The sequence below is a fragment of the Temnothorax curvispinosus genome, unplaced genomic scaffold (assembly GCF_003070985.1).
Source record: "Temnothorax curvispinosus isolate PA1 unplaced genomic scaffold, ASM307098v1 QBEX01010630.1, whole genome shotgun sequence".
In the NCBI taxonomy this organism is placed as follows: Eukaryota; Metazoa; Arthropoda; class Insecta; order Hymenoptera; family Formicidae; genus Temnothorax; species Temnothorax curvispinosus.
In genome coordinates this window covers 178,572-197,055 of record NW_020220410.1, presented here as the reverse complement: position 1 = coordinate 197,055, position 18,484 = coordinate 178,572, and positions in this window count along the sequence as shown.

Genomic DNA, 18,484 nt, shown 5'->3' with positions numbered 1-18,484 from the left:
GGAGAGCGAGATTAAGAGACGCTCAAAATATTGCACGGAGCCGCGTATTCTGGGAAGAAACTTCATTTCGCGGTATTTCCGGGTTTACGCCGACGAGAGGACACACCGGAACGCGAGTAACAAGATTCTAGGGTGCGGAAAACGGCGTCGCGCGAAATTCCGTTGTCGCGTGGGGCGACTGGAGCGGCGTTATTTCATGCGGATTTTGACGTAACATTCGTTACACTTAAGCACCGGGTCCCGCGTATGCAATTCCTCTGGAATCCCTCGATTGAACTTTCCCGTCACGTCCCGTGCCTTTTAGCTCAAGTCTCTCGCCGTTTTTCCAGCTTCTCGACGCTCTCTCTCGAAGGCAACTAGTTGAAATTGTTAGCCGTAATTCCCCGAAAAGTCTTCGGTCGCGGTAAGTGCGATCTTATCGCGAATAACATGACTAGCCACGCAATTCAGAGAGAATTCGTCATGACTTATCGCGCGATCCGTATCTCGTCAAAGAGAAATCTCTCGGCGAGAGACATACTTATACGACAGGCGAAAATAATTCAACCGCCATTAATGCTCCAACTCCAGCGGTTCCTTTTAAGCTATATATAATCTTCCTTCATCTGGAGTTAATTCCGTGTTCTCTCATTCAATTCGAAGACCGTGCGATACCAAATTATTATTATGCGTAGTAAAATATTTCTTCATATCCAATTTTCAATTACCAATATATTAACTTAATTAATGTATTAAAATAAATTGAACAGTATCACATACGAATTTTATTTTTTAAGAAAAGAGAATGAAAGAATGACAAAAATTCGATAACTATTTCGTGAAAAACGTGGGAATGGCGCCGTTACACTTGTTAAGAGAAATTCAAGGGAATACATATCTAGGCAGGTAGAGTTTTTCCTCGCTATTGTCACCGAAGGTCGAGAGAAGCGACGTATTTACATTGAACGAGTGACTTTGTATATAGGGACGGCAGGTAAAACAGCTTGCTTGTTAAAAGATTGTCAAACTTGAAATACAAATGTCAAACAATCAGGTTCTTATCATTTTATTCCTACCAGCAGCTTTGGATTTTGTTACAATTCGAGATCGCCTCGGCTATCGTCTACCTGTCATTAATCCGGCTTTTGTTCTCACATCACGGGACAAACGCCATCCAGGTCATCAATTGCGAACTCCGGCGTCCGCTAGCGCTCACCGAAATGAAATTACGAACGTTCTCCGGTCGACATGCCGCCGCAAGTTGCTCGGAAACGGCAATCTACGTAAATTAGTTCCGCAAAAGGCCAATTTTTAACCCAAGAAATTAATGTGATAAGACATTTTCAAATTCACTGCCTACTACGATAAAATATATCTTTTTTTATTTCTAATACGCAAACGTTTATCGTTCCAATATCGTCTTAATATGTTTTGAATAATTATTTAAGTTAATATCATCTATGATTTTTAGATAAATATAACAAGCAGAGAAATAAGTCATGAACTATAACAGAAGAAGCTACTACGTTTTTCTCTTTTCATATTCATTTATATCCTTCACGTTTATATTTCAAAAAACTAGAGGAAATACGAAGAAATGTGTATTATTTTGTTCTCGTATTGCACCATCATGCTTCGTTAAATATTGGCCAGTTTTATTGCCGCGAATAGTCGGGAGAGATCGGTAGCCATTCAAATAACTTCTTGAGGAAATATTGAAACTCGATGTCTCGGGCAGAGCGAGAGGAAGGGCAGGCTATTCGCGTGGCGCGCATGTGTGCGAAGTGTGTTCAGAATTTCAATGAGAACCGCTGGAGATCAGGAAACTTCTGGTCCAAGTGACGACACGGCAGCCGTCGTGAGAATGGTCAGAAGGGCGCGCGAACTATACCAGGAACCAGAAACACTCCAAGTATGTGAGTGCAACGAACTTCTAGCGTGTTTCGCCCCCTATAGCACAGCGTCGTTGACTCGAAAATCCCCCAATTTCGGCATGATTCGGAATACGAGAGCAGAATCAAATCCTCGTAGATTCGTGCTCCTTTCGCCGCTACGAAAATGACCGCGCGATATAAATTTCCACTTTGTCGAGTCATCACTCGACGAGACGCGTCAGAGTTTTAAGTCCCGAAGCGCTTCTCGTCAAAGTACCGCGAATCCGAAGAACAAAGGAGCGAGAAGCCTCTGAAAGAGGTTTACATCGCAACGGAGAGGATCCAGATTCATTAAATGTCTGACGAGGAGAGATGTCTAACGAGCGACTTTAGTATCTCAATAATATTAATAAGACGGCCATTGTTTATTAATTATTTCCTCAGGTAGTTCCGAAGCCTCTCTTTATTCCGATGCGTAGCAACGCCGGTGAAGCTGGCGCAGTCTTACCTCATCCGTTAGTCAGATAACGAGTGAAGCTGCAAGAGAATATCAAAGTTCGCTCGTGCATACACTGCGCATTGCAACTTTCAAGCGCTCCTAAAATTTACGTTGAGCGCGCGCGCGCGATAAATGATATCGAATAATTGACGGAATAATTGTTGAACGACAGCGTCGGTTTCCGCGGCAAATTTGTCCGTATTGTGCGACACGGCACAGGGGGAAATGCTAATCTCCGCACAAGGGATGAAATTCAGCTCCACGGTATCATTAAGTCGACGTTCCGCGGGTTTCTAAGAGGCTTAAGACAAACATAAAGGCGATGACATCGCGCTCACGACGGTTAACGAGATTTTCGAAAACAAACACGCGACGCTCACCACGGCGAGAGAGCCGTACAAATTTAACGTTGCCGGTCGAGTTAACGCGCCACGATGTACATCCATAAATGTCGCAGGTGATGACAAAGTTATAATCGTCTCGACAATAAAATTCATGGAGAGCAACTTCGAAGCCTCCGCCCATTGAATTGACTTCGCGAACCATTATTATTGTGGATTTAAATTTGAAGCGGTATTCGCTTCATTATGGTTACAAGGGAAATTGCTCGATGGCTGTTAGCTAAACTAAAGTTTGATAAATGTTTCAACAGCGGAATTGTACGCTCCCTGTATAATTTAATGATAGCATTGCGCGGTCATAAATTTTCATGGTACGGTTAAAAAGGATAAAAGGCTGCTTTTTGCAAAAGTTCTCGCTACAGCTACATTCCTCTCGTTCCATTTTTATTTCGTCATACAGGTAGCTGTATAATCCTGGCATATTTTACAAAGAAAATTTGGAATGTTGTGCGCATTGCGCGCATCCAATGTTGAAACGGACGCGGCAATAGTGGTTGAGAAAAACAATTTGCAACATTCGCTGAAATACACGAATAATATAAATACGTAAAATTGAAGTTTCTACGAGTCGTAAATGTTCGTTATTGTTTTATCTGTTGTTAAACGTGACTGTTAATTAACCGACGAACTTTTGAACGATACGAAAGGGCAGAACACCTGAGAGAGGGACAGGAAACTTTTAAAAGTAGAAATGAAATCGCGGAAGAAAGACTGAAGAAGACCCGAACGGAACACGCTGATAAAAGAAGAGTCTTACAAAGTTCTCTCTCGTCTGCGTTGTTGGCCTAACAACGTCGTAATACCTGTTCTTATCTTACCGACGTGGGAGAGGAGAAGATCCTCTCCTTCAGCTTAGCACACCGAATTCTGCCCGGATTACTTCGGGTACGTGGGAACGGGCGCACGAGCATGCAACTAAATCTCTGTATTTTATTACTGAACGCTCACTTCATTTCTAAATACAGTTTAAACGTTTGTTGATTCGTTAAACTTTACAGTCCTATTCTGCGCAAGTAAACATCTCTATATGCCAATTTTCCCTGCGTTCGCTTCCGTTTACAAATTCTTTGATCCTACATCTTATACATTCTCTAGACCTGACAATGTGAAATATTTTATTTGATATTTTTATACCTAGTTAAATGTCAACGTATACAAGAACTAAATATAAACTTCATAATTGTTAATTACAGGTACATTATATCTTGACATAAAAAACTTAAAATAAATTGGATTTTTCGGGGGAAAAAAAACTAACATTACCCTAATTCCTCTGTGTGCTTTTACGCGATATCGAAGTCTCTTCGTCAGATACCTCTGCTCTTGTATTTTTCATTCCAATTTCCCGGCTCAGCCCTCGTGCGTGGTACCCGTATTTATTTGCGAAAGTTCGGAGAGCATGCCGAGCGCGGCGAAGCACAGGATGAAGGGCAAATGAGATTCCCAATTTCCCTCCGAATTCGGGAGAAGGAAAAGAAAGGAGCGCGCCCAGGGCGTCGGAGGGCTGAAATCGTCGCCGTTCTGGGAATCTTCCGCGACCAAAGTCGCGAAAGTTCCCCCCTCAGTCGGAGAACTACTCCGTTTAGAATTTCTCCAAACGCGAGGTCGGCGAACGTAACTTTTCTCTACGTGCGCGCGTATCGCGACGGCTCGAAAAAGGGATGGATTTATTCCCGCGATCCGACGTGGAATCGCTCGCGGAAGGTCGCAGGAAAATGCGGAAGAAACGGCATCTCAAGATATTGTTCATCAATAATTTATGGCGCCGTTGTAGCCGGAGTAGTAGCGACCTACGCACGAACCGAGATGCGCGGAAATAGAAAAATATTTCATCCGGCAGAATAAATAAAGGGAATAGCGAATGAGCGATGAATCTCGGGGAAAAACACATGTATCGAACATCCTTATGCGTCGGCCTAATGCGAGCTCTCGATGCGATATCAGGGACATCTTGGCTGCATTCGAGGAGCGCGCTATTAGCGCTATTGCATCATTCTGTCTTTATCGCTCATCAGGTGTAAAACAAGGATAGAACAAGCAAATAGCGCTAATAGCGCGCTCCCCGAATCCAGCCCTTATATGTCGAAAGCGTCTTGATATTTACTGAAATCAAAAGAATGATTTTTCTAATTTAGGACGCGTTATAAATACGCGACGATCATTCCTTCTCCTTTCCACGATCATCTACAATGCCCCACAGTTTTTCTACCCAAATCCACATTACGTTCCTTGTGACAAGTGACGCAGATGGGAACGTAGCGAACGTGCAGTTTTTCGTAGCGTCTCGCATCGGGAGATGTCCATCATGTGCCGGCGCGGCGGCGGGCGCTGTTGCAAATTTGCGGCCCGCATTCATGGATCCGGCCGGTCGAACTCCAGAAAAGGCGATTACTCTGATCGATCCGCGGATATACCTACGATTTCCGTGGCGGCTTACGCGGGCGAATGTCGATGCAGGCAAGCTGCATGTCAAGCACGAGCAAGAAACGCATCCAGCCAGTCAGAACCAGAAGCCGTGAACAAATCGCGGCGAAACATAACGCGGGAGAAATATCGCGGCGAATTTTTCTCGATACGAGATGCAGGCACTTCGAATATCGTTCACGTCATTTCCTCGATCGATTTAAAAAAAAAAAATATTTGAAAATAACTAAAATGTCAATTATCTTTTTACTTACACACTCGACTAATTTTTATGTTTTTAATCTCTTCAAAAATGAATGGTTTATGATTCGATATAACAATCAATTAAAAAAAAACCTATAATTTTATTAAAAGCGATCAAAGTTGCAAAAAAAGATTGACTTTTTCAAACCATGATTAAAATTCAGAAAAAGCTTGTTTAAAAAAAAACATCGTTCAAAATATAACCGATTATATGAAAAAGAATAATAAAAAATTATTCGAATAAGTTGATGTAGTGATGAAAAAGAGGGAATACAGATAGTTTTATACTTTATGATTTCGCAACTATTACATTCTCTCTCTCTCTCTCTCCCTTAAGCTTTTAAAGGCGGAATATCCTGGCGGGCCGCAACATATAACGATGTAACTCGCGCGGCAACCCGAGGTCGACGTTCGCACACGAGAGACGCGATAGGCGCGGATCCCGTGCGACAGTTTTCGAGTACCTACATCATCCAGTACGTGGCTACTGTCGTGATAAAAGGGAGTCCGGGTGATAGAGGAAAAAGAGTAGAATAGAAACGCGGTATATATAGGCGACGGGAGGAGGCTGCGGCCGCGAGTATTGCGGTCCGAGTGATACGGCAAAGAGTGGAGAATAGAAAATCCGCTTGTGCCACGAGCACGTAACGTTTTCGAGAATAATTATATATCTCCGGAATAATTACAGCTTGGCGGGGCGGATTGCGCGACGCTCGTTGGGCCCTTTGAAGACGCGAAATCGGGATTTATGATAATTTCACGGTTCCAGCGTCGCGTTTATTAATATCGCAAATGGCGTATAATGCGTTTACACAAATAATCCTACGTTCTAAATAATTGGAGCGTTAATAATTTAAACACAGAGTATATTCCGCCTCTCCGGCCGTTGATAATACTCGAACGAAGCTAAGGGATCAAATTAATTCTCCCAACATTACGGTATCATTCAAGATTCATAATGCTCGGTATACCAATGCTCGTGGATAATTTTACCACTACCATTGCCATTGCGCGTAGCGTATAGCGTCGCGTTTCGATTATATTCATGTTGCATGACGTGCGGGATGTCCTTCGTGAAAAATGTAGCAAAAGATCGTTTGCCAATTGACACGAGCTTTGCACATAACTCATGAATCAACCTCTTAATCTTGCAATCGACGTGCGATCTCAGAGCTCGTCGCCAGTTTTATGCCACTTTAACAGCCTGCCACTCGCGAGCGTTTTATCGTAAGATGAGAAAAAACCCGATGCAAATGATAGGCGTTAAGTGAGGGAATCGTTTTCCTCTATATCAATTAATGCCGCTGAATATTCTTTATCTCTTCATCCGAGCGTGATAAAGAGTAATATAAAAGAGCCCGGAAAGAAATTGAATTACGGACGAGATGGCCGATGATAAAATAGCGACACGTACTTATCCGACATCTATCAGCCCGACGTGTCGTTTTTAAACGACGGCAAAGACAACGGGACGTCTCGAAACTTACCGTTGTAAACTCTCACCTAAACGCACAGCCACTTTAGCAAGAAGTTTCGCGTTGGTTCGGTGAAATTGTCTACGAAGGGCGATTTGTATCTGCCTGAATGTCCGTGCAATACAAAAATACTTTAAACCGCCTTCCTCGAGTTTCCTCTTCTCCCCAAAAGAAAGAGAAGATGTTTCCTCATTTTATTTTTTTAGAAAGGATAATATTAATCATATATATTTTTAATATTTTTACATATTTCATACATTTTTTTACTTTTTCGAAGCTAATTTTTACTCGTGGAATTTACTTCCTTATCTGACGCAAGATGTTTTTGGTCGGTTTTTCGATCTTGCATATGTCCCAATTTAAAGCCAATATTTTATCTCAAAGATGTCTAAAGTTTTCTCCCGTAACTGAGACTACTTCTCAGATCAATTTCCTTCATGATATTCAAACAGTTTAACATTTTCAAAGCAATTTCCTTTTATTCCGAATACGCGAGGTATATGTAACAGTATGATTATCAAGAGAGGCGCCTTCTCAGCCGCTGTAAAGTGGAGATCAAATATCACGTGTCTTCAGAAACGTTCACAATACCTTCCACCATGCACTTAGAACGCAAAAAATATTGCATCGCGAATTGCTCAACTTTCACGAGTCTGTATTTTCAGAATGTATGCGCATTTCCCTATCCTTTTAGTGACGCACATGTACGTCGCATACGGTACAAGGATGCTGCGTGCGAATTGCGCAGCTGCATTTGGACATGACGATTATATTAAAGGGGAAGGGTCCCGGCGCGTATACTCGTGCACGCTAGATCGCATCATATTCTATTCGCGCTCGCACACTCGTGGAGATCCTAGAGAGAGCTATTGGCCGCGTCACAGACGCGGAACAGATTTCTTTTCCTCGTCTTCGCCCCGCGCGTAGGAAAGACTCGCGTATCTCACGCTCGGTAAAATTCGTATCGCGATCAAGAGATCGAGAGATAGATTCCATGCGTCTTCGTCCGCGTCTCCGGTCCGCTGGCACGGAAATACGAGGCTTCTTCTATATATGCGCGTCGAGAGCATATAGGAATTCTACATACACGAATAAATGCATTGTAATCCAAAACTCACCTCCATCTGTCGTCCTTGTCGCCGTGCGCGCACGTTTTGCCATTCAAGAATCGTATCATCTCCCGAGAAGAAGCGAAACCTCGACAATTTCTATTTCACAAAGAAAAACTACGCCAGCCAGCAGTTATAATTGCTTCCGAACTCGGGCTCCCGCGAGATCTACGCGAAAGTAGGTCTCTTAACGATTTGTTAAAGGTATAATACCTCAGCTCACTGTTACGTTGAGAAATCTTTTTTCAAGGCAAGCCTACGGAGGTTTATCTAAGGAACTTTTTAAATGCATCGCAGTAATTTATATTCTTAACCAGTAAATTTATCGTATTTCGAAATGAATACTATCTTACTGTCGAGGTAAATAATTCGATTATTCCGAATCGAAGAACCGTCTCTTACGATAGAAAGAACTTGCGCTTTTATTCATATTTTGTGATCTCCATAAACTGTTTATTGTGTCGTGCAGCTCGCGATCTCCACGGTAGTTCTTCTTTGCAATGTTACAAACCTAACGTTTCATATTTCCGATCTTGCGATTCTCGTAACTGATGATAAGTGGATGCGAATAATACGTTATAGAGGAGCATATTTAGATATAGATACACATATTTTTTAAACTGACACAGATTTGTAGAGAGAATGTTAATCTATAATACGTTTTTTTTTTTTTCGTGTTTAGAAGTACCAACAAAAGATTTAAAGGAGAAACACCTTTTCAAAATTTGATAATTTTTCAGTCTTTTTGTGATAAATGTTTTTGTGTTTAAAAACTCAATGTTCATAATAAATTAATCTACGTGTAAGCAACAGTAACTGTTTTTCACAACAAAAAGAAAATACAGTTTTGCATTTGCAATCTCGGCAATTATAAATTCGTTATAATTGTTTCAGTATAGTATACGTATTTAAATACAAATAATTTATTCTTGCATATCTAATTTTTAATTTTAAATATTAAATAACAAGTTTTTAATTTCAATGTTAAATGGTATGGAAATTAGTGGCCAAATCAAGTTTTAATTAAAACAAAATTTTTCTGCAGCGTGATAAGGAAGATTTTGTTGATGAATTTCGTTATTTTCATAGACAGTATAATTATATAAATGATATAAAAAATGTAAATATAATGTATAATATAATATAATGTTACATGTAATTTAATATGCTGCAATATAATTACTACACATCTCGCATAAACTATCAATAGATATCATACATCTTACGTCTCTTAATATTTCCTTTAAAAAATTGTATTTTGCTTTTAAGAATTTTTAAATCTATTTTTGTGCACAAGGGTTAATTGATACGTACGTCTTTCTCTTACTTTTCTTGGAGGGAAAAAAAACTAATTCTGCTGCAAACGTCGACAACACCATAACGTTTTCTGCAAGAGCTGAATGGTATACTGATATTTAGTTCACTTATTTTCCTTCATTTATACTCCAACAGTACAATTCATGTTTAATGGGAAAAAAATCATGATGCATGTATACATTAGTGTGCATAAGCATTGCACGCTTTACTATTCACATCGGGGATTTTTGCCGAAGAGAAATTTTATAGTACACATGTTGTGTATAACCGTAAAACGGAGCGAACTTTAGCGCAGAATATGTTACGCAAAATATGTCTGACTTCTAAATTCATCCGCGGAATATTTGATCGATAATGCAAGCTTCTTGAGTGTCCTCTTGACGATATAATGTATCACACTAGGGAGATGGGGAAACGTACCGAGCTGCACGTCTTACACGTTGCGATATTGCTCACCTTGCGCTTTCGTTGGGTTTTCAGGTCGATTGGATGAACTTCAACTTGCAATGCGAAAATTTACCGCAGTATTATACAGCCACGTAATGAAAAGAATTTCTAAGGAACTTCCTGCGCGAACTGCTAAGAACGTGACTCCAGGACTCCCATTTGCCAAAGCCCGTTTTACAATAAGTCGTACGTCGGTGTCTGGACGTATGTGACTCTGCTGTCGTTCGTCGTAAAAAAATTATAATAAGTCGGATATTGGTATATCGCAACAAAAGATAATTAACCCTCATACAGCTTATAATTAATGAAAAGAGCGACGACTAATGAAAGTAATGAACCTTCGTTTATTTCATTTGTATCATGAATATTGATGAAATAGTTATTGAATTTGTCAATATGATTGTCGTATTAAAATCCGACATACGATAAACGACTAACGATATCCTATACCAACTGCAGATGACTTATTGCAGAACGGGCTTAAGAATGCTTGCGCTTTTTGAAACCGTCGGAAAATATAGGTCGTAATATTATTCAACTTCGCGCGATCCTTTTCTAGTCACGGAAGGTTCCTATTCCTACTAGATGTTCCGGGAAAAATCAATCAGACTTTGTAGATGTATTACACAGTTTTAAGCAGAAAGAGTTTTTATGGATACTTTTTCGAGTTTGCAAAGAATCATGTGTGATTAATATATTAAATCTTTTAATGATATCAATATGGAATGCAACTCAATGTTGCTCTGTGATTGTAAATAAATTCGTAAATTCCACATTTATTTTACCCCTCTGTTTTTTCAAATCATGTGCTCGTTGATTCCTACTTCTTTCATGAAATCGTTGAAATCGCTCCATTTTATTTATTTAAAATTAAATTTATTAAATTTATTTCCTAAAAAGATTATTTCATTTTTGCTATGTTCCCGTTGATTGATCGTACATAGTGGTTCAATTGTTATTTTAGTCCGTTTTGATTTATTAGCTTGGCGAATATCCCGGGCAATGTGATTAATTCCGGGCAATTCGGGTATACAAATTAACTAGTCAAGCTCCGCGCCGCCATCTCGAACGCACGAAACTTTAACAAGGTACGGTTGCACGCAAAGCAAACACGTAAACGGACGGTGCAAGGACCGAGGTCGAAGCATTGTAAGGCATTTACGTTATCGTTACGAACATCCATTTTCTTCGCTCCCTCCCGAACGTCCGGCATCTCGGAGGACGAAGAAAACAAAGTTTACGGACAGGATCCCAGCTGTAACAGCCGAAGAGATTTTGCTCGTTCCGAGACTCCAAGGACGCGACTAAGGGATCGGCTTCGAACATAGCCTGCTACGACTTGCAGATTTCTTGGCGGCGCTCCACGGTCGTATATTAGCATCGGATTAGACGGGACGATTAGTGCCCCGGCGTTTCGCAGTCGGCTCTCGACCCCGTACCATGCTATTTTTCGATCGACAGTGATTAGACGGCGGCTGTTTCCTCGAATATTCATGAGCTCCCGAACCTCTCGTCCGTAATCAAAAATCACGAATCACGTAATAACGCGGCTTGGTTCCGGGGGCGAATCATGCAAATACCCGGATTCGCAGCACCGCATCGCTGTGTAAAAATTGATTGTACGACTAAAGTAGGACGCAGGGTTGTTTATCCGTTATTTCTCGGTATTAAAATCCCTCTTAGGTTTTCAATTACCTGACTCGGAAGTGGCAAGCAACAGCGGTCGGCCGTTACGAGGATCTCTGAAGTGATCCTCGGGAAAACTTAAAGCGCGACGACATTTGTCTACCTCATCTGCAGCATCTTGCGTCGCGCCGCACGTTTCCCTCGAGCGCGTTCGCAGCGGTAATCTGCGCGACGGCAGACGAAACGATTAAAGTTTCGAGTGGCATTCATAAATGACGTCTCGGGGAAACGCTCGAAACTCTCGCGGAATTCCACCGAGAGATCCGCGCCGCGTCTTCTGCCCGGAGCGGTGCGGCGCGGCGCGGCATCGCGAATTCCGAGTCGGCATGCGACGCACGGTTGTTCCGACTTCGCCACAAGATTGCCGAACTTCAGTCACGCTGCCTGTGACGGGATTGGCAGCGCCCGCGTGCCGCGGATTCCACGTGTCGACGTATTTTCCGTATTGCCCCGAAGATCGATCGTCCGGACGAGAAATAATCACTGAAACAAATTCGCGTAAGGTCCCGCGAGCAATGAACTTCGTGTAGCGCAAGAAAATCTATCAATATGCAACAGAAACAAATGTAAGCAAATTTATTTAAATTTCTTCAAGAATTTGAACTCATATCATAAAATTTATTTAAACTTTATTTTTAGAAAATCTACTTTATTTAAATTACCTTAAAAGTTAAACTTTACTTAATTTTTAATAAGTTTTGATGTGTGAATATTTTTATATATTTATTTTTTTCGTACATTTTGTTGAAGATTTTTGAAGCTTTTTCGAAAATAATTGAATAATTATTTTAACTAATCGTTTATGTGTAATGTCTATGAGAAGGACGAGCATGCATCTCGGGAAGTGAACGTACGCATATAGCATATAACATATAGCAGAACTTGAACGTTTGCGACGAAAAGACTCGTAAAACACGGATCGATTTTCGATTCTTATACAAATTGAATGCGCAAGGAAACAGGAAGGAACGTTTTTACCGTACTTTACGCCGGCAGGTGGAACTCCCGCGCCATTTGATATCGACTTATTTGGCGGAACATTCCGCGATTGCAAACTTCGCGATTGCGATGGGCACAATTACAAAGGCAAGTCAATTAATGAATTTCACCTCGACAGCCTGGAGCGATTGACCAAATTTAATTACCAACCTGAAAAGGGACGGACCGAGATCGTCGGAAATGAATAAATATCCGGCCGGATGTACGTACGTACGCGTCCTACAAATTTGTCTGTCTTGACGCTTTCCATCTTTTCCATTTACTCCATCTGATAGATACAAGCACCGTGCGTCTTGATGTGCAACACAACGGAAAATTACGTGTCATATCTGAATCGGTTATTATTCTGGCACATCTTTTGTGTCGCGATTGATGTATTATTCATGATCAAAAATTTTTTTGTTGAAACAATTCCCATGTAACGTTTTTTTCTACAAGCAATTACTTTACAAAAATTCATCGCGTCTACCTGGCGCTCTAATTAGCTAAATGAGAACCCTATAGAGTTTAATTTCAAAAATTATATATTTTTTATTTTTAAAACGGTTAAACCGTTTAACCATTCTATACTGGACGTAAAATGGATCAGGGAATCACTCGAGATTATTATTAATTAATATTCAAATTATAATATGGAAATCGAGAAAAACACACATGTTATTATTACCGATTTTTCAAATCAGAACGTTAATATCCAACGATGAATACAAATCGAGCGCCACAAAACAATACCACGTGTAATCAATTTTATGATGAAGATTAAGATTATCACGTACCGTCTACCGTCGCAATTGTTCGTGTGCCATAGATATACTTTACGATCGCACTAGCGCCGTATGAAGACTCACTTTCTTAGGCGCGAAATTGCGCGCCGATTTCGCTTAATAAGCGAAAATAGTAAGGCGTTTTACGTGCACGGTTATTCGCGTAGCCGAGAGAGAAATGCGCGCGAACACATCGCGCGAGAGCTGCTTACGCAATGCAGGGGAGCCGGGGAGCGTGGGGAAAACCGGAAGTGTTCGGTCAAGGTAAGACGTTGCCTCCGTCCAGCGCGAATGCACATTTATACCGGCCTATGATTTCCCGCGATCGCGCCGGTGCCTTCTTCGAGAATCGTTGTGCCGGAAACTAGGAGCGTTTAAAAGTAAAAGTATCAGGCACTGAGAAGAGCAAAGAGAGAGGTATCCTACCAACTCCGTATAAAAGCGACGGTATTTTATGTTTTTCAGCGAAAATATGCCGCCACGTTCGAATATGTTCGCACAAATTGGAAACGAGATACCAAAATATAAAAAAAAAAAATTTTTTTTAATGCCATTATTTGACGCAGTGCAATATATTTCACAACATTGTGTAGCCAGAAATTGTATCTATATATATAAAAACTGACCATACAATTTTATATAACACTTTATTATGTTTTCATCTTTCATTGTGTCACTGGAGTTATCATATTCTATTCAGTCCCAATGTGCACGAGACGTGTAGATCTCTTCTCGAAAGCTCAATAGATTCTTCTCAATTTCTTCGGCACTCAATTTACGATCTTCGATGAGTTTTTTCATGGACGATATTCAGTGCGAGATGGTCGGCCGATCCTCGAAACTCCTTCTCAGCGCTTCAAGTAAATGTCGGTTATCTTCACCGGTCTCCCCGTGATCATGATAACACGATGCTTCTTGGACTTGTTCTTCTTGGGCCGATGCGTTATGATGTATATCGTCTTTTTCGGATCTGACACCGCCATCGCGTTGTCGGCGCACCAGCGGGACAAAACGATTCCGAACACGAGCAGAATGGAAATTAAAACGCTCGGACGCATATTTCGCCGGTTATATGTTTCCCTGCGAGGTGGTTTCGAGCGATTGCCACGGCGTTCGTCATACCGGTCTTTTGTAACTTCGCAGTTAAAAAAAAAAAGCGCGTGGATGCAATATCGTAGATTATGGGCGTCGTAAAAAGGATTATAGACCGCGCGAATGCTTCCGATAACGCGAGACTAAGAATAACGTTATCACTGCAGCTACACGTAAAAATGCGTAAACAAATCTTTCAAGGCTACAGATATCGGTGTTATGGGCAACTGCGTTCCACGAGTGCGACTTACATTCTGAGAATGTAATTACATGTCCGTCAATTTTATGAAAATTACAATTCACAAATTATAATTCGTTGATTAGAATCGATTGTGATCGATAACGTCAAGTAATTTTATATGGAAATGAGCGAAACAAAATGCACTAGCGTTGCAAATATATGAAAAAAAGAAGACAAGAAAGCCAGATAATCTCGCTCGATATGCTTGACCCCGATTAACGTGATCGTGACTTTACGTAAATGAAGAGACTTCCCGAGTGTTTCTATGCCGAGCATTTCCCTGATTAACTCATTATTGGAAAACGGAGTTTCGGAAAATTAGCTGACCGTTGACTTTCCTTAACATTTGCTCAGGAAATAATCAAGCATTATTGTTGATAATTAATTTTCATGAAAATGGTGTGGCAAAAATCTTTATGTAATATGTACAAATAATAATTTCCATTCTCTTCTTTTTCTTTTACTTTCACTTTATTAGCTAATACAACAAAATTATTAGCTAAGAAATAGCTGAACGGTTGTGTTTGTTATCCTCCAGTTCGTAATTTGGGCGACCGATTTTTTTGCGGCGCGTTAATTGCTCGGTGCGACTTGTAATGAAAATTAATCACGTTTTAGCGATTAATTATCATCACCCGGCCCATGTAGCGGGGGTGTACCTCATTTACCAACGACACACAACGCGGCAGTTAATAACGACGCTACCAACAAACGCAGCCGGTTTCATTAATCCCTGCGCCGATACGCTCGGCCGCGTCCGTCGTTGTTTGGCCGCGCGTAGTAGTTTGGAACGATCATTACGAGTGATAAAGTAACCCCGGGGAGAGACAACGGGAATGTTGTACGTAGGGCATCGGGTAAAACGGAAGTTCCTCCACCGAAGGTGTAATCAGCTGAGGGGAAACGAACGCGGGCACGTTTCGCGGCACAAAGCGCTTGTCATCCGATAACTTCCGTAGTGACCTTAAAATTTACATTATTGTAAATTACTCCCTTGAATCTTTGTAGACGTCGACGCGAAGACCAGCCGCTATTGCTGCTTGGCTGCAAAACTGACAATTGCGTCATTTTCGCGGCGAAGCAAGGATCTGTAGTCGAATTTATGATTGAGTAATTATTAACCTTAAAAAAAAGCGTATTTAGTTTCGCTATAATAGCTTACATTTTACAATTTGTTACTGAGATACAGTATATTATTATTCGGTATCCAGTTGTGTGTATGTTGAGTAATAGTTATCTGTGTTTGAATAATAGTTATCTGCTTCATTTAAATTCTAGAGGTTTAAGTAGGCAATCAATATTCCGAGAAAAATTGACAGTGATCTGTCGAGTTAACATTGAGCACGTGGGCCGACAGGATTGCTATATCGAGGCGGAAGGAACGAGAGATTTTCTCCTAGGAGACTAGAAAATACATTCTACCTTGGGAAACTTCAAGGAGATCAGCTGGCCCTCCCATAGCAATAACGGTCAACCCGATCATCCCTCGTTTCTAGGGAAATCCAGGAAATGGTACCGTCCGATCTCGCGAATTCGAGACGAGAAAAAGGCTGTGAGCCACTCAGGAAACCAATACCTGTCTGTCTCGATATTTTCACTCAAACAGCTAGATATTTCAGTCTAATTCCATCAACTCGCCGCACCTTTTGAATCGCGCGACATAGCGATAAAGACTTTTTTTACGTTGCCAATCGTTATCTTGCGAAAACGCTTTGCGAAAATCGTCTTCTTCTTCTTCTTAATAATAATGGCACCTAATATTTCTTAATAATAATAAATCCCAATTCTGGGTTCAATATGGCCAACGTCAGACTGTGATACGTTTGAGTACAAATGATGATGTAACACTAATCAGACGCGAATTACGAATTACGAGATACAAAGTCGGAAATGTGTGTGTTTATGAGTGTGTGTAGTGTGTTACTGTGTATGTCCGCAGTGATAAACTCGAATCCGTAGTTCGTTAAGCCTAAAGGATTGTGTGGATCAATCCTCTCTGCGGGATCGCGGAAATCGTGACGCGACTCACATATGCCAGTGACATAAACATAAAATGAGTGCGGGACTCGGTCCTAAAACGAATGATGGCCCTAAAAGCATTTCGCAAACGGCTCGTAAACGCGGATAAAATGGCGAGCGCGTAGCAAAGAGATCCAGCAAGGAGGGAAACGCATCCCGGCAGCAGTTTTCATCACTCTCTCGATAGTAGTTTTCTTCGCGGTGGTTTTCTATAATGGTTTTCTTCGCGGTGACACTATCCCCGTGAATCTGGATGCATCTATTTATCTTGCTATGTATAAACGTTTTCGAGATAGAGATGATAGAGATATTGAACGTGATGTTTTGAGCCTTATATGTACCTTTATAAATAAATATAAAATAGGAATGCACTTTTAAGGTCCCACCAAGATCAATATCTTGATATTCATACTTTGTTATAATTCTATTAGAACAGCATTGTACAGTATCATAGTACGAGGGTGTAAATTATTCGCCGCAGGAAGATGGAAGGTCCGCTGCATACCCAGTGGAATAATTTCATTTACGTATTTACCCACCTCGAGAATATATCGACTAAATATATACGTAAAATTAGTCTTGTTATATGTATAAACGTCCATTTTTATAATTTAGCTGGGTTTCTCTGTAGACTAAAGATAACTAACGGCTCCACGTCAAATATTATCACACATTATATTATTTGAACAGCTGGATATAAATATGAACTGGAATTAAATCAACTATTCGATTGTGAGCTAGAGTTTTTTGTCACCGTTGCATCAAACATGTTCTTCACCCTCTTTTGGCGCTGCGTAGGAATAATACATACAATTTTAAATTCACAAGCTTCCCGACCTTACAATAGCCAAGCATTACCAAGACTGGCTATATGTAGGTCAGCGAAGACGGATATATTTCAGGAAGAATATTATTTCTCCAGCGTATATCGCATAACACAAAGCTCGGATACATAAAGCGATAACGGCGCTTTAAACGCGATCGTGAGGAACGGCGGCGAGGAACCGTTAAATCCAGACCGCCGTCTGTAATCTCGCAAAAAGCCGCACGACACTGGCTGCGTGAGAAGTTTCAATGATACGAGTAAACCGCCACTGACTGGAATTACGTTGTTATACGCGAGAAGGTCAAACCATTATTGATTATCCGCCTTAGAATATCAAATGAGAATTGATCATCTCCCGAGATCTCTCTAATCGCATATTGGAGAAACTCGTAAAGTAAAAACGGCAAACGCACGCTCGCAGCATTTATTAATTGTTCTTTCGGAGTAAATCGCGTTTGGGATTTGCGCATACACGCGACACGACAAAAAGAATCGCAAAGTGACCGGGACCGGTAATTGGATTTCGGCGTTTTTGGCGTCGCGCGGATTGGGCGAAATCGCAGGGAACAGCTGCGGGGAACATTGCGGATTGTCGCGTATGTGTAGGTAAGAGCTCCCTATCTATCGTAATACTCGAACCGATTAAATTAGGCACGACGAAGATGCGCTGCACAGGAATTCCCCGGTATCGTCCTGATCGAGAGCATAACCGACTATATACGATAATTCCCTAATGCCCAATAGCATGAAGGGGATTACGGGATAATGCAATCTGCGTCGCGCAAAGCATTGTTACATTATGCACATTACATACCACATATCTATACATATCTATACTTTCTCTCATTTATTAACTTCATTAACTTTCTTAAATTAATTATTAGGATAATTAAATTATATTAGGACAATATTAATATTTATACGCTTTTTCTCTTATTCGTTTATCTTATATATAAATTATATTGGAATAATATTTAAAAAATGTACTATGTGAAGAAAGAATGGTAAAGAAACGAGTAACGATAAGAAGAGTGAAAGGTGCACTGAACGCATTATGAAATCTTGAAAAAAGTAGGGTGAACAAGTAAA